The sequence below is a fragment of the Mustelus asterias genome, chromosome 26 (assembly GCF_964213995.1).
Source record: "Mustelus asterias chromosome 26, sMusAst1.hap1.1, whole genome shotgun sequence".
NCBI lineage: Eukaryota > Metazoa > Chordata > Chondrichthyes > Carcharhiniformes > Triakidae > Mustelus > Mustelus asterias.
In genome coordinates, this window is record NC_135826.1 from 5,128,770 (window position 1) to 5,155,140 (window position 26,371).

Consider the following 26,371-nt stretch of genomic DNA (forward strand, 5'->3'; position numbering starts at 1 on the left):
GGCTGTTTAGTTGTCTTGAAGTGTAATCTCTTTGGGGGGGGGGGGGGGAGAGAAAAATTGAAAAGAGGCAAAGGATAGTTAGTGACTTAGTGGAAATCACATGACAGAGACAAGCTTTAAGTTTTGAACCTGTTGCTTTTGAACTCAGTCTCTGAGGAATAAGCTAAGAAGAAAGGTTAATTGACTCTCTTTCTCCTTGCCTTGCCTGAGGTTGTGTGTGTGGTAATTAACCTGTAGCCAGAGAACCCTTGTCTGTGTAACTCGTCTGCATTTGGAAACCTGAAAAGCTGAGACGTGAAGAATTCCATACAGCTCTATATTATCCTCTATGCCAAAGTTCTATTGGCAAGAATCTCCAGACCTTTACTGGGGCTGGGTCTTCATACGAGGGAGCTCCAGATCGACAACGTCGAATTTCTGTAAACTTTATCCTTGTGAAGTATCTATCCAAACTGCCGAACTCTGCGGAGACTACTTTTGTGCCCTTTGTTTGTCTGAGTCTGTGTGTGATGGAGAATCTGGTGAACTGGTGCGGCAACAATAATCTCTCCCTCAATGACAACAAACTGAAGGAGATTGTCATCGACTTCAGGAAGCGTAAAGGAGAACATGCCCCTGTCTACATCAACGGGGACGAAGTAGAAAAGGTCGAGAGCTTCAAGGTTTTAGGTGTCCAGATCGCCAACAACCTGTCTTGGTCCCCCCCCATGCTGACACTATAGTTAAGAAAACCCACCAATGTCTCTACTTTCTCAGAAGACTAAGGAAATTTGGCATGTTAGCTATGACTCCCTCCAGCTTTTACAGATGCACCATAGAAAGCATTCTTTCTGGTTGTATCACAGCTTGGTATGGCTCCTGCTCTGCTCAAGACCGCAAGGAACTACAAAAGATTGTGAATGTAACCCAATACATCATGCAAACCAGCCTCCCATCCATTGACTCTGTCTACACTTCCCACTGCCTCGGCAAAGCAGCCAGCATAATTAAGGACCCCACGCACCCCGACATTCTCTCTCCCACTTTCTTCCATCGGGAAAAAGGTACAAAAGTCTGAGGTCACGTATCAACCGACTCAAAAACAGCTTCTTCCCTGCTGCTGTCAGACTTTGAATGGACTTACCTTGCATTAAGTTCTCTACACCCCAGCTATGTCTGTAACACTACAATCTGCACTGTCTCGTTTCTTCGTCTATGAACGGTACGCTTTGTCTCTATAACGCGCAAGAAACAATACTTTTCACTGTGTTAAAACATGCGACAATAATAAATCAATAATAAATCAAATCAAGAGGTAGATAATTAAACTTCCAAATTACAATTATTAACCAGTTCTTGCAAATTGTTAAAAAGTTTTGTTTTCTAATAAATCAGTCATTCTGAATTTATTGAAAGAAGCTTTGTTAAATTATCTTTTGTTCTGGGTACCAGTAGTGAAGGCAAACAATTGGCATATAATTTTGGTGAATAAATTAAACTTTTAAACTAAAGGTACGACCTGTTTAGTAGTGGGGCTAGATAATTTGCGCACTCCTCCCATTCTGGTCATAATAACATAGCAAAATCAGGAAAAATTGTCAGGGGAAAGCAAGAGTCAGACTTCCTACAGATTCTGAAGCCTGGTAAGATTTAAATGACTTGTTAACTTGTTAACTTGTTTGCTTGTTTGTTTTGAAACTTGCTGGAGCAAAGCTCTCTGGTCTGGTTTAGATTTGATAGACTAATGCTATGTTCTTATTTTGTATTACTGATATCACAAGCTGAGAAAGGCTATTTGACAACCTAATTTTATTTATTCCGAAAGACTCTCCAGTTCCTCCATTAGTGCATCCAGCTGTTTCTCAAATGATTCCAGATTTATTTTACCTCTGGAATTCATTACATGCATTCTTGGTGTGAATAACCTGATCTCTGTCTTTAATTTGCCTGCTGGTTATTTGATCACGTTCCTTGGGACACTGTGATGCTATGAAATGCAGCTTGTTTTGGTCACAGTTTTGTTAATGTAAGTTATTGGATACTTCTTTTCAATACTATTTTAATATCTTATTTAACCTGAATAAGCTCCCTCCCAGTCATCTCCCTTAAAAGTTGAAAACTCGTGTTTTTCCAAACAAGGCCCCAGACTTTCAGCTGATGGCATGGTAAGGAGCAAGAATTCTTACAAAAGCCAATTCAACAGAGACCAGGAATTGAAAGTCAATATCTTCTGGTCAATATCACAGTAACTTTACCACTGAAACACTGGAGAACTATCATCCTTCAGGTTTTCTCCTCATTTAACTTTATCTTCTGATGCAAATGCCAGACTTGAGTACAGTCGACCTTTAGTTAAATAAATAAGAGCAGGAGAGTGATATGAACTTGAAGTCTGGGGGTGTAGATTATAGATAAGATTAGGAGTAAGAAATGAAGTCAGAGAGCAGACAGAAGTCTTTCTTAAAGCAATGGATAATTGACTTGTGTAATTGGTTACCAGCAAAGGACATTGAAGCAGACAATATAAATAAGATTAAGAGGCAACTCAATATGTTTTGGGAAGAGTAGCATTGAGGATTATAGTCAGATCCCAGTGAAAGATCATTGACCTGAAATGTCAATTCCATTGCTCGCTAAAGATGCTGCATGACTTGCTGAGTATTTCTAGCATTTTCTCGCTCTATTTCAGACTTCCAGCAACTTCAATACTTTGTTTTTGAATTGAAAAGAATTAGGTTGTTAAACCTAATAGACTTTGTATGTACAAAATGTTCTTCTATTGCTATGACTTCAATGTTGCATACTGTTGAATTTACCTTTGGACACTTTTTGATATTAAACACTGACATATCTCTCCAATCTTTGCCAAGCCTTTGTAGTCTGAATGACCTCTGCCCATTCATGATCCCATTTTACCCTCTGTTCCAGACACTACTCCATTATCATAGAAACCCTACAGTGCAGAAGGAGGCCATTCGGCCCATCGAGTCTGCACCGACCACAATCCCACCCAGGTCCTACCCCCACATATTTACCCGCTAATCCCTCTAACCTACGCATCTCAGGACTCTAAGGGGCAATTTTTAACCTGGCCAATCAACCTAACCCGCACATCTTTGGACTGTGGGAGGAAACCGGAGCACCCGGAGGAAACCCACGCAAACACGAGGAGAATGTGCAAACTCCACACAGACAGTGACCCGAGCCGGGAATCGAACCCGGGACCCTGGAGCTGTGAAGCAGCAGTGCTAACCACTGTGCTACCGTGCCGCCCTACTTCCATGTCTTTTTTTCTGCTTCCCATGGTTTCCTCTTACACTCTTCTCGTGTATTTTTCCCTTTATAGATGGTGACATTTTGTCCCTTATTGAACCTTCACCTCCTGCTGTACATTCTATCATATTTTCATATGATCATTTAGGACCCCATCACTAATTGCACCTTAGTTTCCATTCTACTGGTCCATTCTCTTACAAGCACCTGGATAGTACAGTGGTTAGCACTGCTGCCTCACAGCGCCGGGGACCTGGGTTCGATTCCCGGCTTGGGTCATTGTCTGTGTGGAGTTTGCACGTTCTCTCCATGTCTGCGTGGGTTTCCTCCCGGGTGCTCGCGTTTCCTCCCACATTCTGAAAGACGTGCTGGTTAGATGCATTGACCCGAACAGTTGCCGGAGTGTGGCGACTGGGGAATTTCACTGTAACTTCATTGCAGTGTTAATGTAAGCCTTACTTGTGACTAATAAATAAACTTTAACCTTGTTCCACCACTCTCAGCAACTTTAATATTCTCAATCTTACTGTCCCTTTACAGACCCAGAGATAATTTACTTACTTTCTTCCCTCATCCTCTGCACTGAAATGACTCCTTATCCTCAATTATTTCAAATTTCTATCTCAACTCAGCTTGCCCTTTGTAACCTGGGTCTGTGTTCTGGATTTTTTTCCCCTTCCCCTCTCTGTCTCTCTACTTCCCTCTCCTCAAAACACATCTCCTATCAAACTTTTATTAATCATAAGACATAGGAGCAGAATTAGGCCACTCGGCCCATCAAGTCTGCTCCGCCATTCAATCATAGCTGATATTTTTCTCATCATCATTCTCCTGCCTTTTCCCCATAACCTCTGACCCCCTTATTAATCAAGAATCTATCTATTTCTGTCTTAAAGACACTCAATGACCTGGCCTGCATAGCCTTCTGCGGCAAAGAGTTCCACAGATTCACCACTCTCTGGCTGAAGAAATTCCTCCTCATCTCTGTTTTAAAGGATCGCTCCTTTAGCCTGAGGTTCTGCCCTCTGGTTCCAGTTTTTCCTACTAGTGGAAACATCCTCTCCACGTCCACTCTATCCAGGCCTTGCAATATCCTGTAAGTTTCAATAAGATCCCCCCTCATCCTTCTAAACTCCCAACGAGTACAGACCCAGAATCCTCAATCGTTCCTCATACGACAAGCTCTTCATTCCAGGGATCATTCATGTGAACCTCCTCTGGACCCTTTCCAAGGCCAGCACATCCTTCCTTAGACACGGGGCCCAAAACTGCTCGCAATATTCCAAATGGGGTCTGACCAGAGCCTTATACAGCCTCAGAAGTACATCCCTGCTCTTGTATTCTAGCTCTCTCGACATGAATGCTAACATTGCATTTGCCTTACTAACTGTCGACTGAACCTGCACGTTAAGCTTAAGAGAATCTTGAACAATGACCTCCAAGTCCCTTTGTGTTTCTGATTTCCTAAGCATTTTCTCATTTATAAAATAGTGTATGCTTCCATTCCTCCTTCCAAAGTGCATAACCTCTCACTTTTCCATATTGTATTCCATCTGTCACTTCTTTGCCTATTTTCCTAACCTGTCCAAGTCCTTCTCCAGCCCTCCTGCTTCCTCAGTACTACCTGTCCCTCTACGTATCTTTGTATCATCTGCAAACTTAGCAACAGTGCTTTCAGTTCCTTGCTCCAAATCATTAATGTATATTGTGAAAAGTTGTGGTCCCAGCACTGACCCGAGGCACACCACTAGTCACCGGCTGCCATCCTGAAAAAGACTCCTTTATCACCACACTCTGCTTTCTGCCAATCAGCCAATCCTCTATCCATACCAGGATCTTGCCCTTAACACCATTGGCACAACTTATTTAACAGTCTCTAATGCGGCACTTTGTCAAGGGCCTTCTGGAAATCTAAATAAATCACGTCCACTGGTTCTCCTTTATCTAACGTCCTTGTTACCTCAAAGAACTCTAACAGATTTGTCAGACATGACCTCCCCTTGACAAAGCCGTGCTGACTCAGTCCTACTTTATCATGCACTTCCAAGTACTCTGCGAACTCATCTTTAATGATGGACTCTAAAATCTTGCCAATGACCGAAGTCAGGCTAACCGGCCTACAATTTCCCGTCTGCTGCCTCCCTCCCTTCTTAAACAGTGGTGTTACATGCACTACTTTCCAGTCCTCTGGTACCCTCCCTGCCTCCAGTGATTCCTGAAAATCACCACCAATGCCTCCACAATTTCCTCAGCTACCTCTTCTAGAACCCTGGGGTATTTCCATCCAGTCCAGGTGATTTATCCACCTTCAGACCTTTCAGTTTCCCCACAACCTTCTCCTTAGTGATGGCCACCACACTCACCTGTGTCCCCGGACTCTCCTGGAGCTCTGGCATCCCACTGGTGTCTTCCACCGTGAAGACTGATGCAAAGTAACTATTCAGTTCCTCTGCCATTGCTTTGTTTCCTAATATTGCTTCTTCAACCTCATTTTCCAGTGGGTCCAATGTCTGTTTTTGCCTCTTACCTTTTATATATTGAAAAAAACTCTTATCTTCTTTTATATTACTAGCTAGCTTACACTCGTGTTTCATCTTCTCCCACCCCCTTATTGCTTTTTTAGTTGTCCTCTGCTTGCTTTTAAAGGCTTCCCAATCTTCTGGCTTCCCACTAATCCTTGTCACTTTGTATGCTTTTTCTTTTGCTGTTATGCTGTCCTTGACTTCCCTCATCAGCCTCGTCCTCCCCTTAGCATGTTTCTTCCTCCTTGGGATGAATTTCTGTTGTGCCTCCCGAACAACTCTCAAATTCTCCTGCCATTGCTCTTCCACTGTCTTCCTTGCTAGGTTCCCTTTCCAATCAACTCTGGCCAGCTCCTCCCTCATGTCTTTGTAGTTACCTTTATTTAATTGATATACCATTACATCTGATTCCAGCTTCTTCCTCTCAAACTGCAGGGTAAATTCTATCATACTGTGGTCACTGCTCCCTAAGGGTTCCTTCACCTTGAGTTCCCTAATCAAGTCATTACACATCACCAAATCCAGAATTACCTGTTCCCTAGTAGGCCCTTTCACAAGTTGCTCCAAAAAAACATCTCTTAGACATTTCACAAGTTCCTTTTCTTGGGATCCACTACTTACCTGTTTTCCCAGCCCACCTGCGTATTGAAGTCCCCCATGATTATTATAATATTGGCTTTTTTATATATGCCTTTTCTATCTCTGATTTATTTTCTGCCCTGCATCCTGACTGCTGCTAGGGGGCCTGTACATAACTCCCATCAGGGTCTTTTTACCTTTTGTGATTCCTCAACTCTATCCACAGAGATGATCCTATATCACTTGCTATCGATTTAACTTCATTCCTTACTAACAATTCAACCCCGCCCCCCCCTTGTCCATCTGTCTTTTTGCTAGGATACACATCCTTGGATATTTAGATCCCAGCCCTGACCCCCTTGCAGCCACATCTCTGTGATGCCTACAACATCGTACCGGCCAATTTCAATGTGCGCAACAAGCTCATTCACCTTGTTCCGTATACTGCGCTCATTTAGGTACAGCACCCTCAGTCCTGCATTGACCATCACCCTTCTCATACTTGTCATCTTTTTTGCTCTGCCTGAGGTTAGATTCCTGCCACCTTCTATACTCTCTGTTCCAGTACATGGTCTGGAAACTTTACTAACCCTCCGAGATATGTTCTTGTTTGCTCCAGTTTCCATTTTTGTGTCACTGTAATTCTGTAAAATGTCTTGGGGCTATTTCTCTGTGTTAAAGCCATTATATAAAGACACATTGTTGCTGTATACAATTGAAGCAATTCCCAAATCTGTTCTTTTTAAAGGCATTTGTTGGGTCAGAAGTAATTTTTGAAGTGCATTAAGTGGGATCTCAGTATTGATTGGGTTTGAAAGGGGAAAAAGGAATAACAATCATTTTTGTTCTTGATTGTGGGGCCACATTGGCTCCCAGTTGAGCAACATCGTGCCTCTTGCATCTCTGTAACCTCTCCTGGTTCCGCAACCCTCCAAACTGTCTATACTCTTCCAATTTGGTTCCTTATTTATTATTCATCGTTTCACTTTTGGCGACCATGCCTTCAGTTATCTGGACAGTACAGCACAGGAAACAGGCCCTTCGGCCCTCCAACGTTAAGCTCCAGATTTCCCTCCTTCAGCCTCCGTCTTCCTCTCTCCCTCCCTTCTTTAATCTCTTCTTAAAATCATCTCTTTGACAAAGCTTCTGGTCGCTTGCCCTCGTTTTATGTGGCTTTGTGCCAAACTTTAATAATGTGCCTTGGGAGATTTTACTTCATTAGACACCACATAAATGTAAATATTGTTGTTGATGATCACCCCCCCCCCCCCCCCCCATTGAATTTACTTAAATAGTTTGCAAGTTGTGTCTCCGCCCCCTACCTGTTCACCCTTCACCCTTCACCCATCATTCTAAAACTGAGAATTTAAAATTCTTGGGGCGAACTTTCCCATTCCCCCTGCCACGGGAATTGGAGCAGGTGAGGGGCGGACCACGGAAAGGTCCGTTGACCTCGGGCGGGATTTTCCAGTTTCAGGGCAAGCGCGGCCGGAAAATCCCACCTCTTGTCTGAAGCTCGCAACTAAGTTTACTTTTTTTAGAGGCATCACAGAAACAATATTGGAAATATGTTAATTAGGAGAAAATTAAAATCATAATGGCATTGATAATTATTTATGCAGTTAATTAGTTTATATATGCTGCCAGCTGAACTAAAATGAGTCGTGAGCTCCCGTGTGTTTGATTTATCACCTTTTATAGGTTCTTCATTTAAACCATAATCTAAGCCAGATAGGAGGGCTAAACCAGTCTGATTAACTTGCTAAGCATCCATCATTAGCTCATTGGCTTGACACCCTACCAATTTAACTTCTGTATTAGTATCTGAAGAATAAATAACAAATCATTTGCAAACAAGACCCTTTATCTGAGGTTGTGTGACACACGATTAACAAAGATTTCTTTTTACATAGCCGGCAAAGTAAATTGGACATCTTTCAAAATAATCACTGTGGAATTCTCATTGTTGAAATAGGGACTGATCGCACATTTCTTATTTCACCTCATTCTTTCCCAGTGTGTCTTCACCTCCACTCTATGAATAGTAACGGAGTGGTAGTTTTGCTGGATATGCAATTCAAAGGACTAATGCTCTGGAGAGCATGGCAGCTGGTAGAATTTAAATTCAATTAATTAATAAAACTTAAATGCAAGTTAGTCTCAGTAATTTTGCAATGAAACTAATGGTCAAAAAATTCATCTGGTTAATTAATGTTCTTTTGGGAAGGAAATCTGTCCTTACCAGTCTGTCTCACGTGAGACTCCTGACCAACAGCAACCTGGTTGACTCTTAATTGCTCTCTGAAATGGTCTAACAATCCACTCAGTTGTATTGAACCTCTTCAGGAAAGAAGAATAAGAATAAAACTTTACATTGACCGAGGCAGCGGAAACGACAAAGGCATACCTTGTCCAGTTGACCTTGGAAGGTTTTCATTGACATCTGAAGTCTTGTACCAAAATTGGAAGAGCTATACCAGTAACAACTCAAGCAAACGCTGGACACCGTTATACTGACCAAATTGCACCTTAAAGCCAATGTACCAGCATCTTTCATTATCTGCACTCCTGGATATGTGCTGTCCCACCGGCAGGACAGACATTGACTGTAGACCCCATATCGTCGCATGGCATCAGGTCAAACATTGGCTAGGAAACCTCCTGCAGATTACTACTTACCGTACTCCTTCAGCTGATATATCAGTCCTCCATGTTAAACACCAGAGGCATTGAGATTATCAAGGGTACAAAATGTACACTGGGTGGGGGACTTCAACATCCATCACCATCTAAACTGTTCAAGGCCTGAAGAATTATCTTCCAGACTGGGTCTGCAGCAGGTGCTAAGAGAACCAAAGAGGGGAAAACCTGCTTGATCCCGTCTTTGTCAATCCATCTGTCACCGATGCTTAATCTTTGACTGTCTTGGTAGGAATAATCACCCTCTAGTCCTTGTGGAGACGAAGTCCCATCTTCACACTGAAGATACTCTCCAACTGTGTGACACTACTATCATACTAAATGGGATGGATTCAGAACAAATCTAGTGGCTCAAAACTGGACATCCATGAGGCGCTGTGGGCTATCAGCAGCAACAGAATTGTACATAACCATAATCTAACTCCGTGGCCTGGCATATCCCTCACTGTTACCTCCATTACTGTCAAGTCAGAATATTAACCCTGGTTCGTGAGTGCAAAAGAGTATGTCGAGAGCAGCTCCAGGCATACCTAGAAATGAGATGCCCACCTGGTGAAGTTGCATCTACAGTGCAGGCTAAGAGCAAAAACAGCATGTGTTAAACAGAGCAAAACAATTTCATAACCAATGGATCAGATCAAAGCTCTGCCTTCCTGCCACATCCAGCTGTGAATGGTAATGGACAATTAACTGGAGGAAAAGGCTTCATAAACATCTCCATCCTCAGTGATTTAGGAACCAAAGAAATATTAAAGAGCACAATATGAGTGGCACGGTAGCACAGTGGTTACAACTGCTGCCTCACAGCGCCAGGGACCTGGGTTCAATTCCTGGCTGGGTTACTGTCTGTGTGGAGTCTGCACATTCTCCCCATGCCTGTGTGGGTTTCCTCTGGGTGCTCCGGTTTCCTCCCACAGTCCGAAAGACATGCTAGTTAGGTGCATTGGCCATGCTAAATTCTCCCTTAGTGTACTCGAACAGACGCCAGAATGTGGCGGCATGGGGATTTTCACAGTAACTTCATTGCAGTGTTAATGTAAACCTACTTGTGACACTAATTAATCAACTTTAAATGAAAATCCATTGGTGTAAACATAGAAAACAGAGGCAGGAGTAGGCCATTCAGCCTCTTAAGTCTGTTCCATCATTCAGTATGAGCATAGCTGATCCTCTATCTCAATGCTACGTTCTCATGATGTCCCCATACCCTTTTTGTCTTTAATTCTAGAAATTTACCTACTTTCTCAAATGTATTCAGTGATTAGTCTCCATAGCCTTTTGTGGTAGAGTATTTCACAGTTTCACCACCTCCCTGAGTGAAGACATTTCTCCTCATCTCAGTTCTGAATGGCCTATCCCATATCCTGATACTGTGATTACTTGTTCCAGACTGCCCAGCCAGGGAACATCATCCATGCATCCAGTCTATGCGGCCCTATCAGCAACTTCCTCCGTTGGTGGGAAGTGAACTGGCATTGATAGCAGTGCAGTCACAGTTTAAATGGTGCCAGTGGGCCTCTATCTTTGTGTTTGTTCCCTGATGGATGACCCTGTTCCTTTGATACTTGAAAAATAAGTTTGGTTTTGCCTTCAGTTTATTGGATGTTCTGATAATTGTTGTCTGCTGGTTTGGGATTCACTGCTGCAGGAAGCTTCCTGCCCTGACACCAGTGTGCATTGACAATACAAAAGGTTGTTTGCCTGCACTGCATTGAAATTGGATTTTGCATGATGCCTGGAAAGTGCAGTACAATTCTTTATCTGACTATAATGGGTCCCAAATCATAGTTCTGTGTAATTCTGTATTTGTTGAATACCAGAGTATTTTGATTGCTGTGTGCTATTAAATATTTTCTACAGTTATTATTCTATTTTGGCTCGCCGGAATTGTTTAGAAATTACGATGTGCATCTCCAGGAATCTATCTGTTTTTGCAGTGGGTCTCCCAGAGTGTGTGTCAATACCCAGAGAGATCACTCAGGACTGTGTGGAGTCTCCCACCTAAAATAGTTTAAAGTCCACAAATCAGAAAATTTTGCACAGGCCTGCTGAGGTGTGAGTTTTAACAGATATATTTGAGCTTACACCAATAGGTAAGTAAATTGCACTCATGGGAGTTGTATTCAATGACATGAAAAATCAACATGACCAAGCGGCAACATAAAAGTTGAATTTTTTGCTCCAAATTCGACTAAATGGAATTACAAAAGGCTATTGCTTCAGGCATTATGGAAGTCGTATGGTAATTGTATTATGAACTGTTTACAGGTTGCATCAGGCTAATCCATATTGTAGTGAAAGGACTGTACTTATTATGAATGGTGGGCAGAGCATTAACCTTGATAAAGATAGGTGCAGATTTTCTGATGCTGGAGGTAAATCAACAGTGACTGTAGGATCAAGGGCAAATGGTTAGCCTTAAGAATGAAATATAGAAGTGCTTCTTGGACTTCCTTAGATGGTGGAGATAAAAGCCACGGACCCATTTAAGAAATAGTTGGGTATAATGATTGATTAAAGAACGGTAAGGGCTTCCTTAATGGACAAAGTAAGGTGTGTTCAATGATCTTCATTTCAATTTATCTCACAATCTAAGATTGAGCTGGAGCAGGAGTAGAAAAATCCGATTGTTCATGTACAGTAATTTGTGACCAGCTTTAGGCAAGTTCTGGTGACAAGTAACCTGCTCAGTCACCTGAAGTGGTGGAGGATGAAGGGAGTCCTAATGAATAAGGTGGTTTGAAGGCAATGTCTCACCTGGTAGAATTATACACACACAAATATGTCATTTGGCTCATTATTCTGGAGGCATAAATCAATTCAAATGCATTCACCTTTGTTTTATTTAAATGAACACGAACATTAAAATAAAAAGGAAATTTGTAATAGATGCAGTACAAGCAAAGTTTGTTCACAGGATGTGGGAAACATTAGCAATGCAACATTTATTGCCTGTTCTTAGTTGTTCTGAGGCTATTAAATGGACTGGGTAAATGTGGCAGATACTCTTCCCTGAAGGACATTTGTGTTTTTATAGTGATCATCAATTTGGTCCTTCTTTCTGGCACTGGTTTACAAACTATCAGATTATTAAATTAGATTTCACAATTTGCAATGGTGGGATTTGATTCGCAAACTTTGCGTCCAGTATCGTAACCACTCAGATATTGTATCCATGTCATTTTTATGGGTTGTTGTGATCTTGGAGCTGTAAGGTTGGCAACAGAAAACAAATAAGGTTCTTGATGTGAGTTACTGATGTACTTCATTCAGTTACGTTCTGCCAGCAACAAGAAGACAGTCTTGCAAGGAATTCATCAGCTGCTAATCTTCTTTCAATTATGCATGACAGTAAAACTAATTAAGTCAAAGTATGTTGATCCCTAAAAAGCCCATAATATTCACTCACATGAGACCCATTATGAAAGGACACTTTTGAAAATGCAGAAAGATAGAAATGGAACAGTCATCATTTTTCCCTGCATACAATGTGGCGGTTCAGGAGAATTCCTTACATAGCATTTACAGTGAAGGGTAAACTTGATGAACCAAATCACCATCTCCTGGCCTGACTCGGGCTTTATTCAAAACTTAAAATGGTGTAACATCATGAACTCCAACCCTCTCATTCCCATCTTCCTTCTCACTGTAGCTAGTGGTTCACAAACTGTGGGTCATGATCCCTGATAGGGTTGCGAGCACTCCCTCTTCTGAGAAGCAACGGTGGCTGTGGAAAGGAGACCACTTAATCTGGAGGCACTGATGGGACAGCCCTGGACCCAATGAATCAATTCTGTCAAACAGCACGGGGCAGATGCTGAACTGAAAGTGCCGATTAACTTCAGAAAACACTGTTAGTGTCAAGTTCTAGTGAGTCTGGGATGTTTGTGCGCTGACTTGGTGCAGTTAGAAACCGACTGGGTACAGGAAAAACTGGACCCGTTACATTGCTGAGCCGGGAAGGTGAGTGGCAACTTCAAACGTTGCTATCTTTCTGCTCCTGTCTGCTTGTAAAGGACCCTTACCCCAGACTAGCAACTCTGCTTCACCAGCAACGATACCCAGAGAGGGGAAAGGATGGACAGTGTGTATGGGTAGGATGGAAGGGGTTGTGAAGCAGGATTTGTGTGTTTCAGTGTGGAGGGGGTTGGGATGAGGAACAGGTATGTATGTGGTGGTTGAGAAAAGGTGTGTCCGGTAGCGAGAGGAACTTCTAGGATTTCTGTCACTGGGAAATATGGCAAGCTTGGCTAAAACCTACATGAGTGCATAAAATGATATTTTTACAAAGTACTTTAAAAACACAGATTTTCATATTTATGCAAACTTTAAAAATTATATACTGAATGCTGCTATACTGTTTTATTGCTGTTTTGCTGGTGTGTAGGGTTACATTCATTTTCAAGTGTTAAGGTCACATTGCAAAATAGTTTGGGAAGCATTGCAGTCAGTTTTCAAAACAAAAGCTTGATGTCACCTCCTCAGGACTGATTTACCTCATCTTTTCTTTGCAACTTTAGTATTGTCCTAATCTGGACCTTGAAGTTTCAGCTTTCAACTGGAAATAACACAATAGAAACTGTGTGAAATGATTTGTTATATTAATAGATGTGAACCCCTATTTAATTGAGATTTTGCTTCAGTTAAAATGGGCTGTAATTTCACATGTTTGTGCGGTAATGTTCCACTGTATAATTTGTACCATAGGATTTATATTGTGATGCAGTACAAGTTCAAACAAATGAATTTTGTACACCAATACTCAATGGAATTTCATATAAGGATTATTTATACAATATCAGCACCATTTCATACAAACTAGTTTCTTATAAACTATATATTATGAAGTATACATAGCTTGTCTTTTAAATTTGATTTTGACATTCTCCAACATTCGCATTCTTAGGGCAAATGTGATTAACTTTTTCGCAACTTCTAAGCCAATCCAAGTTGCTCTTACTTGAATTCCCAACTCAGTTCCTGGTGTTAGATGAATGGTTAGGAGAGGATAAAAGAAATACGTAATAGATGGGAAGGCAGGCAGGTGATGGACATAGTGACCTGTACTCTTCCCTCCTCTAGCCCTGAGTGACCATTTTGTTATTGATTTTTAAAGAATGCAAAGTAACTAACCCCTTATTTACCACGACCCACTTTCTACATTATATTGGCCCTTTCTCATCTCGACTTTCTCCAACCTTATAATCCTCTAAGATCTCTGCTTTTAGCTGTCTAGGCTCTTAATTCTGGCAACTCTTCCCAAACCTTTCCTCTGAACCTCACTGCTCCTTAAATCCTACCTCTTTGATCAAAGTTTTGGTCATCTGTCCAAATGTTTGCATACATTGCTTGTTGTCTAATTTTATTTGATAACATCCCAGATTAATGTCTCAGGACATTTTGCAATGTTAAAGATGCTACATGAATGCAAGTTGTTGCTGCACTGGGCCAGACTTAATCCAGTAGTTCCCAACCCCTGTTCCCAATCCCAACTTAATTGTCTTAATTTCAAAACTGTACTCTACCCAGCTATGAAGAAGCAGATAAAGGGAACTTATTGAAAAATATATAAGTGGCAAGAAAGAAACAGCATATCTGAAGTATTTTGTGTCAAGTCTCTATCTTGACGGCAAGCTTTAATGCCCAGGTGAAGTTTCTGTATCTTGTCTTGCCACTGGACTGAGAGTGTGAGGCTGATGATATGCAACTTTCCCTCATTTAACCAGACTGTATTCCTGAATGGAGTTGGAACCCTTTCCCTTCCCAGATATGCGCATTCACCTTCCTCTTGGTGAGCTGACCCATCATATACTCTTATGATATTTGGTATGAAGTGATCACCCAGCTTAATACTGCCACACCAACCAAACTCTTTTGGATCCAAGTTGGTTTAAAATAGTTGAATAAAGATTGTTGTCAGATTTTGATTTGTTTTTACTATTTGGTCATGGAGAGTTTAGCATTGATTTATATCAGTGTTGTTCTGTGCAGTAAACTTAGCACATGAAATGCACAGAATGGACCCAGCAGTGGGGAATGTGAATTAGATCCAGTTGAAACAGGAGGAAATGGTGTTTCCTGAATTCGTATCAGCTTGAGATGACAAAGATTGATTAACAAAACCCAGTAAACATTCCAGTAAAGATTCACACACCAGTCATTCATGTGAGCCGAGTGAGCAGAGTTAGCTGCTGGACCCCACACCTAGTTGGTGGCTGCAGTTTGAAATAATAGCTTGATGAGTCAACATCCTCAGGAGAGTTGAATGAGAATCTGAGGTCGTTGTCAGCTTCCTGTCAAATTGTAACACAGTCTGCAGAAATCTGTCACAGAGGGTGGCACTTCCTTCGTTGACATTGACTAGTTTGAAATTCATTATTCATTGAAGTAACTTTAGTCCACTAAGCGGAATAGTCTCTGAGAATTTGAAACCCCAAAGTTTTATTATAACCTCAAATAGAAATAAAGTGCAGCATGATTTAAACCTTTGGGAAAAATTAATGTGTTATGTCAATAGATCAGATATGGAATAAAGCTCCATCTACGTCCATTTACCTAGCACTCCTGGGTCATGATAAGCACAGGCTAGATACAGAATAAAACTCCCTCTACACTGCTATTAAGCACTCCCTGGTGCCTCGGAGATTGCTGTTGTGAGTAAAAAAGGAGAATTTGGTCAATACTATTTGTTGCTGTAATGAGAGTTTCTTGTTTCTTAAAGTATATGTTCAGGTTGTGCACTTTGAGAACCCTCAAGCTGCATGGTCCTCTTGTATTTATATTCACTGACGAAAAAATGCGATTACTACTCCATTTTGGGATTTTAAATCTCAACATGGTTTTTGGAATGAAATCATTGTACCAAACCAGTTTGTAATTTTATGAAAGGAAAACAAACTGTTGGGGTTGGGTGGCGGGGTGGAGGAAGGGATGAAAAAAAAATGCCTCTTCTGCCTTGTTGGCAATTTTCAGTTTAAAATCTTGTAATTTCTGTGTTCTTGTTGTACCATGCATTCCCTGTGGAACTTGAAATAACATTTATGTATGTGTAATTCAAAATCCTGCCTTAGTATATCTTGTGTTGCTGGACATTGCCTGCTCTTCAGATAGTTTTGTTACTAGTTGTAATGCGATATAATGCATAATAAAAATTTCAATCTATTTTTCTTGAACATTTGAACCATAGTTAGTTATAGTGGAATCAGAAAGTTTGTGATGTGTGTGTCAATCGTTTTTGTGTTTTAAATCAAATTATTATCCCATGACCAAACTATTAACTTCATAAGAAAAATAGTTTCTAATTTATATTTTTTCAATGGCTTCCATCAGCTTGCTGCAGTTCTTGATTGATTGTAATTAGGAGAATAGAGACCTGGCTCCCACTCTGTTCACCGGCACGTGAGGTTTCTACTGCTGCTGATACTATGGCACGCCAGCTTCCCAAAACCTCTTTGTAATGCCCGCCTGCTTACTACCCTCTGTTCTGCCGCGTCTCATGTAGGGAGGTGGAGGCCAGGATGGGTAGAAGCAGCAAAGAGAAGGGGGGATGTAGGAAGCAGGAGAGGGGAAGGAACATGGAAAAGAGTGGGGAGAAGTGCAAAAGGATCAGGGAAAAGTGGGAGGGAGCAGTGAAGGGACATGGACAACAGAAGGTGGGAGGAAGAGAGTGGGACGTGGGAGCGAGCAGCAAAGGGAAACAGACAATGGAGACGGAAGGCAAGCGGGAGACTGCAATGAAGAGAGAGGCAGAAAACAGGAGAAAGTGGCATAGAAAGGCAGACAAGTGGGGCAGGAGGAAGAAGTGGAAAGTGGGAGAGAACAGTGAAGGGAACTGGACAACATTGGAAGCAGATAATAGTAGGGGCAAAGAGAGTGGAAAGCGGCAGAACAGGGCGAGAATAGTCTTGTATGTTTTCTTCCTTTGCTTGATCTGCTTCATCTCTGATGCAAACATTGACATCACAGGCACTCTAACTGCATGTGCAAGGGGAGTATGCCCTCTGCAGGTGTGGCATCAGATGCAGCCGATTAGGATATTATCCTTAAGAAGCATGCCTGCATTTATAGAATCCCTACAGTGCAGAAAGCGGCCGTCCGGCCCATTGAGTTTGCACTGACTCTCCAAAAGAGCATCCCACCCAGGCCCTCCCCTCCATCCTATCCCCATAACCCCCTCATATTTACAATGGCTAATCCACCTAACTTACACAACTTGGGACACTAAGGGGCAATTTAGCATGGCTAATCCACCTAACCTGCACATCTTTGGACTGTGGAAGGAAACCCATACAGACATGGGAAGAATGTACAAACTCCACGCAGTCAACAAAGGCCGGAATTGAACCTGAGTCCCTGGTGCTGTGAGGCAGCAGTGCTAACTACTGTCGCTGCCTTATGTTGGCCTCCTTTTACCTATGTATTTCTTTCATTCTATTTTTCTGATCAACTGGTTAAACTGCAGCAGTGCCCCGTATACATTACAAATCCCTAAGCCTTTCCCCTGCTGACTGTGATGACACTGCTTTTAAGAAATGTATTTGGGTCATGTTTCTTGTGAAGGATCTGTTTTATCAGTTTGTTTTATTATCAGTGCTGTTTTGTCTGTATACACAAAGTCTGTTGTTACTGCAGCAGCATAATTGACTTACTTGCTCCAATATTTGTTTTAATCTGGACGAATGTAGGGTTGTTATTTTAGTGTTTTCTCCTGGGGTTTTTCAGATTAGGGTTTGATTAGATTGATTGACAAGTAAGGTCATATGACTGGATGGAACTAGACTCGAACAGAAATCGAGCTCAACTTGCTGCTTGGGATCTTTAGAATGAGGTCACTTTCTCTGCCTCTTTTTCCCTCTGGATTTTGAGACTGGGATCTGCCAGGAAATGAATCTCTTTCAGAGACGCTGCTGTTTGGGGGTGGATCTTCCTCTGGAGGTTGCTGTATGAGAGTCAGAGGCCAGGTGCTTTTTCTGTATCTGTCCAGACTGGTTAAAAAGTTAGAAAGCATTCATGTGAGCATATCTGTTTTGTGCTGATTCTGAAGAGGGGTCCATGAGGATACTGCTTACATTGGAACTACAGAGATGGATAGTTGTTAAGAATTATACTTTGTCATGTAACTATTTTAATTGGTAAAAGTTATGTTAATTCTTTTTGTTGTATTCTAACTGTGTTCTTAAATAAAGCTGGTTTTAATAAAAGCTTTCTGGTGGGTCAATTGAATCATACCTGGAGTGAAACACCTTGCGCTCACCCAAATGCCAAACTCAAAAATGTCAGTGTCTAGGCTAACTTCATAATATACCTTGGTGTTTCTGACCTGGTTCCTAACACTGACCTTTGCCTGAGTCCCCCAATGAAAAGATGTGCACACTGTGTGTGTGCATTTAGAGTTCTTTAAGGACTGTTTAGGAGAATCTTTCAAAGGGTAATTGGTTTTCAGAATTGTCACACACAAACCCGGGTCAGTTGTAGAGATCCTGCAATTGGTCTAAGGTCCCTTGGGCTGAGGAGCAATGTATTTAATAGTAGCTTGAACCATAGTTTGACAGTCAGGAGTTGTTGGGCTTTTTGTGTTTTATGAGCATTGTATTACATTTGTATACCTTGCCAGTTATAACCTGTTTCTTATCTGATATTCTGTATGTATTAAGCAGAGGGACAATGAATAGTTTCTGGGGTAAAGTTAGAACTACACAATTGAAGTGCTTGCCCTTTGATCTACTTAAAATGCTTGGACGTTAAAGTGGGATGAACCCTACAGTGGTACCCTGATGTCTGAGTTGTCAACAGTTGAATTTTTCTTTCTTTCTGTAAAGCCACACCTCTAGTGATCTAACTAAGGTGGCCAAGGGGGAGCTTGAAGAAGGTGCACCATATAATAGTGGGGCTGTAAATGGGAAGAAATATAAAATTAAAAATCCAAGTCTAATTGCAGCTTCTCTATGGCCAGCCACCATGGCTAAAGTCGGATTACTCAGCATATTAAATTGCAATCTCCCTGACGTTTGTGGCTCTCTGCAACAGGACACATGCAGTTGGATATAAATGTGGTATGACAATTTTACTTAAGCACCTTGTTTTAAATATGGACATAGGAATTTGTTACGGAAATACAAAAATACAGAGAGAATGCATTATTTCTGTCTGTAAGAACTGGCCCATTGATTACCTAACCTAAACCCCTAGGCTACCTGAAGATGAGACTTAGATGACTCCTGATGTGCAATGCCACAACAATTGCCCAGTATATATTTATGTTTTGTGTCTCACTTGAGACACTACCCTTCACATTGTCAGAAGAATTTCAAAACTGCCTTTCTTTTTCATATCATTCTTGAGAAATTTATAGGTTTCTGCCAAAATGTAGGTGAGAGTTATTTCGGATTAGTTTCTTCTAACCTGCAGTCAAAGATTTACAAGCCACTTCCAATCAGAAGATTTCCCTTCTCCATATAGTTGAAACGATAGTTGACAGTGGGCTTTTGTTTTATTCAGCAATAAGGCATTGTGGCTTTAAAGGGACTGACAAGTTTAAACATTGCTCTTTCTTCGTAGAAGAAGATGAAAGAAGATGATTCTTCTTCTGCTTGGGTCACTGTCTGTGTGGACTTTGCACGTTCTCCTCGTGTCTGCGTGGGTTTCCTCCGGGTGCTCCGGTTTCCTCCCACAGTCCAAAGATGTGTGGGCTAGGTTGATTGGCCATGCTAAAATTGCCCCTTAGTGTCCTGGGATGCGTAGATTAGAGGGATTAGCGGGTAAATATGTAGGGATATGGGGGTAGGGCCTGGGTGGGATTGTGGTCGGTGCAGACTCGATGGGCCGAATGTCCTCTTTCTGTACTGTAGGGTTTCTATGATTCTATGAATAACGTATTGGGTTTTAGATGGTATGACGGACCCATCATAAAAGAGGGTAGCCTCCGAACTATCTTATGCAGCACCATATGTGACATTATTATGGTTGCCTTTTTCTCAGTGCTGCATTGAAGCTAGTAGACCTCAATTACATTTAAATCTAGTCCTAAATGTCATTTAAAAACATCTAGTATGTTGTGTCATTCTTGCATTTGATATTATCATTGCATTCAGGAAAACAAATAGCAAGTTGGAAGACTGCATAAAATATTTCACCAGTCTTTTGCTTCTGTTCCCACTTTACTTTCTTTTCCCTCCTACTCTCCTCCCGGCCACCACCAAGCACAGGTACCATTTATTGTGGCTCACCATCGAAACCCAACTTTACTGGGGAAAGTTACAAAGAAACTGTTTACATTTTGCATAATTTTGACACGACGGATTGCTCTGTAAGCTAGTTTCTGTAGATTTCAGCTGTGTACTCATCTGAGCAATGTTTATTATTTATTGCTTTTTTTTTCACGCATTCTTTATTCTAAATTAGAATTGTCCAATGTTGGTGAGGAGTGAAGGCAAGAGCACTAATGGGCAGTATATGTGTGCTGCTTTCTGTCATCTCTAGATTGCATTATTCAACATTCTTTCTGTTTTTAGGCTTTCTGAGCATAGATATTCAGCCTTCGTGATCTTCTGTCACACCTAGATACATCTGAATATTGTGATGTCAGTCACAAAATTACGCAGAGGCACTCGCTGCATCTGATTATGATACACTTTATAATTGGGCAGAGTTTGATGTTTCATCTAAATATATAGTTTCTCAAGTGACTGAGAAAATTAAAACTTGTGAAGTAGTCCCTTGTAAAAACCAGTGTCTTGCTTGAGTGGTCCTTCCTTTTCAAGGCAAAATGCCGTAACAGTATTTATGCATAATAGGAGCAAGCTGCATTCCACAGTTCATTCCTTTGAGGGTGGTGTAGTTCTGTAGTGATTCTGTGATTCTATGATTCTTAATTTCCTGTCTGCTAACCAATTCTCAATCCATGCCAATATATTAGGGTGACACAGTGGTTAGCACTGCTGCATCACAGCACCAAGGACCCAGGGTTCAGTTCCAGTCTTTGGTGACTGTGTGTAGAGTTTGCATGTTCTCCCTGTGCCTGCGTGGGTTTCCTCCAGATGCTCCAGTTTCCTCCCACACTCCAAAGGGTTAGGTTGATTGCCATGCTAAATTGTCCCTTCATGTCAGGGAGATTAGCAGGGTAAATACATGGGGTTACGGGGATAGGGCCTGGGTGGGATTGTTGTTGGTGCAGGCTCAGTGGGCCGAATGGTCGCCTTTTGTACTGTAGGGATTCTATGATTCTATTGTCCCTAGACTAGTAATCCAGAGACCTGGGTAACACTCTGGGGACCCAGGTTGAAGTCCCACCACAGAAGATGGTGAAATAAAAATCTGGAATTAAAAGTCTTAGTGATGACTTATGAAACCACTGTCGATTGTCGAAAAAACCTATCTGGTTCGTTAATGTCCTTTAGGGAAATAAATCTGTCATCCTTACCTGATCTGGCCTACATATGATCTCCAGATCCACAACAATGTGGTTGACTCTTAAATGCCCTCTGAAATGGCCTGCAAGGGCAATTAGTGATGGGCAATAAATGCTGACCCAGCCGGCGACACCCACATCCTGTGAATGAATTTTTTAAAAATTGTTTAACAATCGTATTTTAATTTTAATATTCTTAATAAACAGTTGATCAACTTAATTGCCTTAGGAATCCTGTGTATAAGTTCCATCCTATCACACCCATTATTAAAAATATTTGAAGGCCATATTAAATTAAAAGATTTTGAAGCTTTGTACAAATTTGATTTCAGGGCTTTTGTTAAAATAGAAGGAAATGAAAATTACAGAGTACACTGGTTGTAAGGTTTTCGCAGCATTTTACTGCATATACTTGACGATCATTGCTGAGCTGAAAGCAGTTATTTAATGCAATCTAAACTGCTGTTTATGGACCACCCTGCTAGGAGCAATAGAGTTGATGTAGCAGAGATCCAAACATTGTGAAATTGGCTTAAGTGATGAGTATGGTAAGACACAGGAGCCAAAACTGCCGCTGCAAAGGTCATGTGAACATTTGAAGATTGTTCCTTCAAGTAGGATTCTCAGACTATAGGAGATAATACGTCATTGTTATTTATATCTGTTTAGTTTAAGGATTGCTTTAAGATCCAAAATATTAATAAGTCAATGTTGTATCGTTCCAGTGTTAGAAACTCTGATAACTTTATTCCCCAGTATCCCCTCCCCTTCTTCTGAAGTTACCTGTTATTGCCTGGGTGCAGTTTTATTCTTTGCTTCCCACTCCAAGTTACGAGTAGTCATTGTTTTATGTATAAGCTTAAGTAATGAATAATAGTAGGATACATAGAAGCATCACGTTGCTCTCTTTTTGTCCTTGCCCAACACCAATACAATAATTTGTGGCTAGAATCATTGGATGATGATTGCTGCTTTTATTTGCCCTATCTTAGCTTGGGAACACTGCGAATAATTCCCCCACCCCTACTGAAATGAGCTAATTTGATCTTGGAACATTTCTATTTGAAAAGAAAAATAATTAGGCTAAGGGATGTTTGTACATAATGGTGATGGAAAAGGATAAGCAAAAAATATTATACCATAGGAAGAAAGGCCACACTACAGCTTCCTCCTGTGACCAGTAAAGCAGGAGCTTAAAGTTTAAAGACAGTTCCTCTTAAATATTATGAATGTAAGATTTGATGGGATGCTTGAATGATTAACCTATTTACCCTAGAAAATTCGGTTTCTAGGTTTCTTTTATCCGGCTTCCTTCTACAGTCCAAAGAGGGAAGGTTAGGTTGATTGGCCATGCTAAATTGCACCTTAGTGTCAGGGGGAATCAGCAAGGTAAATACATAGAGTTGCGGGGATAGGGCCTGGGTGGGATTGTTGTCAGTGCAGACTCGATGGGCCGAATGGCCGTCTCCTGCACTGTAGGGATTCTATGATTCTAATTGCATTCGTTCACAGGAATGCAGTATCTGGTAGGTAATTCAACCAGGGCTTTTTGGCAGCTTTCCATATTGGGTATGGATTAAAGGAATAGCACCGGGTGGAATTAATCAGAAATTATGGGGTTATTGAAATTAATTGAGTGTAAATTCAAATAGAACAGGAGGGTAATTTGGAGCTTTGACCCTGATGGAGTAGGCCCATTTAAGACTCTAATCCACATACTTCAAGCTTGCTGGTGGTTTCCCTCCTGAAGTGTGACTGCAGTGCCTTGCAGAGAAATATTGATGTCATGCTCGATAAACCTATACTATTCAACGTCCGGCATCAGTGGAATAGCAAAGGAAAAATGGCAATTCAATGACAAAGGTTTAATGCTTAAATATTGAGCTGAGATAAGTATATATAGCAGTCCATAATTATAAATGGCAGCCCAAGAGCCCATTTTTAAAACCGAGGGTCGAGGGTCAAGGTAACTGGTGCATCATTTAGTAGTAAATCATTTAGTTGTCTCTTATCTTGCTGTTTTGAAAAACTTTCAATTGTAGGAGGAAGAGTAGACTGGAGGAGATGGTAAGTTTTATATTTTTGAGCCCGAGGAAAGAATTGGTTAGAGCACCGAATGATATAGTAATGTTGATTTCAATGTTATGAGAATGCAGGGAGGAGGCGATGTGGTGACAGACTGTTTATAGTTCAGAGACGAGGAAAGTTACAAGAAACACAAAAGAATCATAGAAGAGATACACTGCAGAAGACAGTCATTCAACCATGTCAACTCTCTACAAGAAACCAGTCCCATTCCCCAGCCCTTTTCTTCTCTGCTTTGCAATTTCTATTCTCTTCAGGTGTTAATGTAATTCCCTTTTGATTGAATCTGCCTCCATCATCCTCTTCCAGCTCCCAACGATTTGTTGCATAACAAAGATTTTCCTTGGGACTATTTTTTGGTACTTTGCCAATCACCTCAAATATAATTAAATTTGATTTCCTCTCAATTTCACTCTGGATGCAGACCATGGACAATTTTCTGCTTGAGAGTTTATGGATGGATAATCGGGCTCTGAGTGTGCTGGGATAGTATGGGTTTGGGGGTGGTGTGCCAGGCGAGCGTGGGTCTGGGGTGGTGTGCCGGGCGAGCGCGGGTCTGGGGTGGTGTGCCGGGCGAGCGTGCGGGTCTGGGGTGGCGTGCCGGGCGAGCGAGGGTCTGGTGTGGCGTGCCGGGCGAGCGCGGGTCTGGGGTGGTGTGCCAGGAGAGCGCGGGTTTGGGGGTGGTGTACCTGCCGGGAGAGCGCGGGTCTGGGGTGGTAATTGCTGAAGTGTTAATGTGACATAACTACCTTGATGATGAATTACAACTATTCCCTTATTCTATTCTCTATTCTAAGACAACCACCGTTGAAGGATTAACCAAAGAGCTGAGAAGGCAAATACATGATAGTCAGATGAATGGGGCCTGTTAAATGCATAGGATGACAGATGATCAAATTGATCAAGAGATCAAAGTTGGATACATTGAAATGCTGAAGTAAAGATGGAGTGGTGCAAGACGGATTAAAGAAGATTAAAACAAAGCAGACTGATTGTTTTATATTTTGCTCAGACAGGGGCTGCTGTGCTCAGCACTGAGCTGGCTCCCATTCTGATCAGTGTTGTATTTTGGCTATAACTTTGAAGTCAGAAAGTTTAACCATTCATTGTTGCCAGAGTGTAGGGATTGTGCTTTGCGATGATTAATTTTTGATCTCTGCAGCTATTTAGCTCTGTCATTTACTCCCCCAAAACTAGTAGGTGCCCACACCAACTGTAGAACTAATAGTGAAATGCTAGGGGATTAGTGCTGTCGGTGCCAATCTTCATTGCTGTCACAAATATTTCAATAAGTTGTAATTACAAATGTGTGAAATTTTTGTACTAGATCTTGTTTGAACTGTGAAAATTCAATTGAAGATTCTGCCTTTCAAATTTGAGCTCTGTGTGAAAGGAAGATTTAAAGCTGGAGCTGAACTCCTGGAGGGTACAGATCTGTTACCAATGATGGCAGTGCTATTTTCGAACAATATGGAATGAATTAAAGTATCTTGGATCATTAAGCTGTTTTTGGTTTTAGTGATTTTTCCTTGGAGTACAATAATCTTGGTGACAGCGCTGATATGGTGTGACTGGAACTAGCAGTTCCCCAGAATTAATAGATGGACACAGCCTATGGGGACACAAAAGCAAACAGATCCTGCAAGTGCAATGTGTTGATCAGCCTTTGAAATAGTGGGGCGAGGAGAAAAAACCTGGAAATGGAGACTGGGGAAAGCAGGCTGTGATGAGGATATAAAGATTCTACCGATGGATATTGGTAGGCTGGGAGAATGGGCCAAAATTTGGCAGATGGAGTTTAATGTGGATAAGTGAGAGGTTATCGATTTTGGTCAAAAAAATAGGCAAATTATTATCTAAATGAAAAGCAGATTCAAAATGCATCTAGGCAGAGGGATCTAGGTGTCTTTGTTCATGAATCACAGAAAGTCGGTATCCAGATGCAGCATGTAATAAAAAAGGCAAATGGGGGTATAAAAGTAGAGAAGTGTTGTTGCAATTGTGTAAGGTGTTGGTGAGACCACATCTGAAGTATTGTGTCCAGTTTTGGCCTCCTTATTTAAGGAAGGATGTGGTGGCACTGGAGGCCGTTCAGAGGAGGGTTCGCTAGATTGATTCCGGGGATGAAAGGCTTGGCGTATGAGGAGAGATTAAGCAGTTTGAGCTTATACTTGCTGGAGTTTAGAAGGATGAGAAGGGATCTGATCAAGGTATATAAAATTCTAAAAGGGATTGATAGAGTAAATGTAAATCAAATGTCCCCTTATGGGGCAAACTCGAATAACAGGTCACAGGTATAGGTTGAGAGGTGGTAGATTTAAAACTGAGATGAGGAGGAACTCGAATCATAGAAACCCTACAGTGCCGAAGGAGGCCATTTGGTCCATCGAGTCTGCACCGACAACAATCCCATCCTATCCCCACAACCCCACACATTTACCATGCTAATCCCTCTGACCTACACATTCCAGAATAACTGATTGAACATTGCAGTCAGCACAATGCATCCTTGCTTCAGTTATCCCTAATCTTTAGATTCTGGTGTAAAAGGTGTGCTCTCCTAATTGTGGGCATGCAGCTTTCCCCTTCTCTTCTTACCACAACAGGGAAAACAGGGTGGTTTCAGACCTCACTGGTACTCCTCTTAATGGTCTTGGGGGTGTAGGGGTAGGGTGTGGTGGGGGTGAACGAGTGTGTAAGACTGTTTGGGATTATTTGCATTCCCCTGTATTTAGATTGATGGTCATCACAGCAGTTGTGAATGCCTTTTTAAAGCAGCATTAGTTTAATTTCTGTTACATGTAAGTTCATAACTTAAATGTTTGGC

At 41.5% G+C, this 26,371-nt stretch overlaps 1 protein-coding gene across 2 annotated transcripts in view; it reads left to right on the forward strand.

Moving 5' to 3' along the window:
- Positions 1–26,371, forward strand: part of wdr18 (WD repeat domain 18) — a 195,476-nt gene that overhangs the window by 94,657 nt on the left and 74,448 nt on the right. The gene's annotated exons all lie outside the window — the stretch shown is intronic.